Below are 5,028 nucleotides of genomic sequence, written 5' to 3' on the forward strand. Positions count from 1 at the left end.
CCAAAACATTTGATCTATAAAACTCTTATATATTGTTGTGACTTTTTGGCTAAAATATGAAATAAAAAAAATTAGTATGTTTGGAATGATTTTTTAATTTTTTACAAAAAAATATACAAAAAATAAAAAAAAAATTATAAAAAAAATATTCAAATTTTTTAATAATTTATTAACTTTTAAACTAAAAATATTACCTGCCAAACGAGTTCTTCGTTGACTATAAAAAAAAAGTTTGGGACAACTACATATCGTAGCAAAGTCGCACAAGCATATCCAAGTAGAATTATTTATTTGTTTTCTTTTGTTTGTTACTAATTGGTCTTTTTTTTTTTTTTTTTTTTTTTTTTTTTTTTTTTTTTTTTTTTTTAGACTAGTTGATAATAAAAAAAAAGGTTTGGGACAACTATGTATCGCAGCAAAGTCGCACAAGCATAATTGTTTATTTGTTTTCTTTTATTTGTTACTAGTTTGTCGTTTTTTTTCTAGGCTTAGTTGACTATAATAAAAAGTTTGGGGACGATTAAGCACCGTTTGGGAAGAAGGTTTGTAGGTTTTTTTGACTATTATAGTCACATAAAACAAAATAGGCTATTTTAGTCACAACCAACAAAATATCACATCCAACCCATAATCATTATATTCTTCTCTCACAAAAAAAGTCAAAAAACCCAAAAAAGTCAAAAAGCACTTTCCAAACATCACATTCAACACTTCTAAAGTCAAGCCTCCTTCAAATTTTTGAACCTTTTTGTAATTAGTATCCACCATGTGTGGAGCAAACTGGGCCAATTCGGTAAACTTGGCTTCGTACTCTGCTATTGACATATTGCCATACTTAAGTTCTTGGAATTCAGACACTTTTCTGTCTTGGAAGCATTGAGGGAAGTATTTCTCATAGAAAATCTCTCTGAATTGATCCCAAGTTAAAGTCCCACTGTTATCTCGGATAAGCATCCACCGGGGCTGGGCTTCGTCTTTCAAAGTGTAAGTTGCTAACAAAACTTTTTGAGTTTCAGCACATGGAAAGACTTCAAATAGTTTTTCAATTTCTAGTATCCATGTTTCAGTTTTTAAAGGTTCAATTCCACCCAAGAAAGTCGGTGGTTTCATTTTATTGAACTTCTGAGTCAAGCTGATGATTTCATTATTTACTGGTTCCACTTGCACCAAAGGGGGTGGAGGAGACAGAGGTTGTTGTCTTTGTTGTTGCATCATTGCTTCTGTTAAAGCTTCTAACATCCGTTCAATGTGGTTCATTCGGGCCTTGGAGGATTCAACTATTTCATCAGTTCTTGGATTTTTCATCTGCTATAGGTAAACAGAGCACTAATAAACACAAATAAATAATACTTTCTACAGTGTTCAATTTCATTTCAATGCCAATGTATACTAGTTTAGATATGTTCATATGATGTCACACACTTACACATGCAGATGTAATGTCCATAACTCTTTTCTAGGTCATCACATAGCTCATATGGACTTGTGCGTGCGATATAACACGTGCTCTGATACCACTCTGTCACGATCAAAACCCGACTTTATGCGTTTAGCATCATAACCGGCCAATAATGCAGGGATTACTGAAGGCCTCTGAACAGATTAACGTATAATCAGGGGCTAGCGAAATAATTATAAACATACAACATCTATAGAGTTGTGTAGACATACATGGGACAAGAAAATTTAAAACTTATATTGATATACAATATGTGATGTCATAATTACATTAGTCTTACGTCACCCCCTTACAGATAAACCAAAAGTTGAGTTCAAAGTCTACAAAAGTACTGGTTGAATGATTTTTCCGCTCAACGATCACTCGAGCCAAAGGCTAAGTAAATAGGGTCTTCGCTCGAGCGCAACTTCGGTTGCTCGAGCGGTCTGCAAAATCTTGCAAAACTTCTGGAAGCATGAATTTTATGCTCGAGCCAACTTTTTCTCGCTCAAGCGATGATGCAAAATTCTAGAATTTCCAAATTGAAGTTCTAAACATGTTCTTTTGGGCCAAAACTTGAGGAAACACTTGTAAACTTATAGAATTTCATGATTTGAAAGCCATTTCGCAAAATCAAAGCCTAAAAGCATGCCAATTATGCAAAACCAAACTTGAAACTTTCAAAACATAACATGCATGAATTGTTATGAACTCAACCTTCCAAAACATGATCAATTGAGGTCAAATGGTTAGAAATGTTATGAATTCTTAAAACCAAGCTAGAATTACCACATGGATAAGAGAAATCTTTTGAAAACAACTTTAAAACTCCATGAAATGCACATACATGCATGGTTAACTCTTCTTTCTTACTTCCTCAGTTCAAGGCATGCATTTCATAGCTTAATTCCCTTGAATGCATGCATTAACCAACTAAATTACAAAATTAGAGGCTTGAATTCTTACCTTAGATGCTTAATTGAGCTCTAGTTGGCTAATTGTTTGAGTTTGCAAGTCAAATCCTTCAAGTGTCTACAATATTCAAGTTTTGAACTCAATTTTCCTAAGTCTCTCTCTCTCTCTCTCTCTCTCTCTCTCTCTCTCTCTCTCTCTCACATTTTGAGGCTCAAAATGATGAAGATGAGATACTTCTAAAGTGTTGTATAAGCCTTATATAGGCTTGATTCGGAAGCTCAATTAAACTTAGTTAAAGTTAATCAATTGACATTATTTTATTCTAATTAATTCGTTTCAAATCAAATTTCAATTAAACCCACCAAAATTTTCTAAAAATTTTAAATAACACATATATCAAGTCAATTTCGTGATCGAATGCCGATAAGGCCTTCATTTGCATAAAAAAATATAAACACAGACAAATCTTTCTACGACAGACAAATATAAATGCAAATAACATATAACATATGCAATTAACGTAAAATTTTCATCTTAATTACGTATTAGTAGTCTTGATCAAGGATTACATATTAGCAGTCTTAATCAAGGATCATGGGCTAATCACGGATCGAGGTTGTTACAATGTTAGTCATGTGAAGAAAGATTGTCCTCTAGTACCATTAGTAGCTCGCAAAGAAAAGTAACAATTTCTATTTTTTGTTTGTTGTGAATTTAATTTAGTTGAAGTACCAACTCACACTTGGTGAATAGATACGGGAACTACTATTCACATCAGTGTTACTATGCAAAGTTGCTTGAGGAGTTGTTTGGCCAGTGAATGCTAAAAGGTTCATTTACATGGGAGATGACCCTAAAGTATGTATTGAGGCAATTAAAGTTTATAAATTAAATTAGAATCTGATTTTTATTTTAATTTAGATGTGACTTTTGAGCGGAAAAATGGGTTTTGATTTCAACTAGATTCTAATTGATTTTTCCGCTCAAAGATTTAATTAAGATAAAAATCTTCCTTTTCCGTTCATTTGCACTTGGATTTTGATTTCTTTTCCTGTTTGAACAAATCTAGTTATATTTGTTTATTTGGAAAATGAAGATTTAATGTCTTTCGAAATTCAAATTTTATTGATAATGATATTTTGTTGTAATCAGTTTAATTTTTATTTGGTATTATAACTTTATATTTTATTTAATATTTTTCATATTTTCTTTGGTAGACAGGGTGATATATATATTTTTATTATAAACTAAATTTTGTCAAATTATAAAGTAACAAGATCAAATTTTTATATGTCCTCTACCTAATCCAACTACTTTCAACTTTTTTGTCTTATATTTTATGCAAAATAATAATGTATCATTTTATTATTAGATGAATGTACTATAGTAGGTCGGACATATTAGACAAATTCTGAAGGTAAAGTAAAAGAGGGAAAGAGATGAAACGAGATTGATTGCAATCTAGGCCCAGGCCCAGTATAGTGGGAGTTGCACCATCCTCCTCAACGTGCGTTTTAGTAATGACTAAAGGCCATTGGGCTGGGGCCTTATGACCATCATATTGGTCCAAATTTTAAAAGTTCGATTACTGGGCTTTCGGAGCCCACGTAGTCTTTTTTGTTTTTTTCTTCTAGAAAGATGGGAAACCTTTGTTCATTTTTGTAAGATGTATAAGGTTATGTTTGGATCATTCAAGATTGGGATTTGTAGAAGGGGTAAAAAAAAAGTAAAAAATAAATGAAATATAAGTTAATTTTTTTATTTTTAAATAAAAATACCCAACTCAAACATTTGTTTCAAACACAATCCAAACACAATTTGCTGTTAAAACATGTATGAAGCACTTTGAAGTAAAAATAAATAAATAAACTTATATGCCACCTATTTTTTACTTCTTTCATTAAAATATATAAAACAGTACATTGAAAAAAAAAAGGGTACAAATTCTTGCCACATGCCATACATACCAGAGAATCTGTGTGAATTTTGCTAGAACATACACACACAACATATCTATTACAACATAGAAATTAAAAGAAGCCACCAAGAGTAGGCTTTTTTATTCTTTTTTGTTTTTGAACCCAAAAAAAAAAAAATTTGTTTGATGTAAATAAAAAATACAAAAAAAAAAAAAAAAACATCAATAAAAGGACTCTGACTCCATAAATAAGAAAGGCTTATTGCAAAAGAGAGGAGGAGAAGGATGGGCACAACGATTTAATAGCGTCGAAAACAATAAGGACAATTTACCCAGAGATGGACCTGACACATAGGAGGTGGTGGTGGTGGACGTTGTGGCGGAGGAGGTGGTGGTGGTCGTGGGTTCAATGGATACACGCAACGAAAGGGTGGTTGTAATGGTGGTTGTGGCCGTCGTGGTGGTGCTGGTCTCCCACCACAAGTTTGACAGCGAAATAGACCATGGGTAGAACAATAGTACTGATCACCCATCAAGTGTTGTGTTCCTCAGATGATAGAAGGTTGTTAGATTAGAATTAAGATTGAAAAGAGAAAATATTGTATTGATACTGATCTTATATTATTATTAGATGAGTAGTCTATTTATAGGCTTATAATGAGTGCTCACCAAGTAAAGCATAAAAATAAAAATATATATATAATATTTTGAAAATATTATCTAGCAAAGTAAGTTGCTGTTTCTCACAAAAGACCAC

At 32.1% G+C, this 5,028-nt stretch overlaps 1 long non-coding RNA gene across 1 annotated transcript; it reads right to left on the reverse strand.

The window, feature by feature from the left end:
• Positions 1 to 614: 614 nt before the first annotated feature.
• Positions 615 to 2,538, reverse strand: LOC114267504 (uncharacterized). The gene is made up of 3 exons (XR_014356383.1): positions 2,405 to 2,538; positions 1,427 to 1,593; positions 615 to 1,305 (listed from the first exon to the last, which is right to left on the reverse strand). It is a non-coding gene; the product is annotated as an uncharacterized LOC114267504 (long non-coding RNA).
• Positions 2,539 to 5,028: the final 2,490 nt, after the last annotated feature.

This window comes from Camellia sinensis, chromosome 15, assembly GCF_055761805.1.
Source record: "Camellia sinensis isolate YWXY chromosome 15, ASM5576180v1, whole genome shotgun sequence".
Taxonomy (NCBI): domain Eukaryota; kingdom Viridiplantae; phylum Streptophyta; class Magnoliopsida; order Ericales; family Theaceae; genus Camellia; species Camellia sinensis.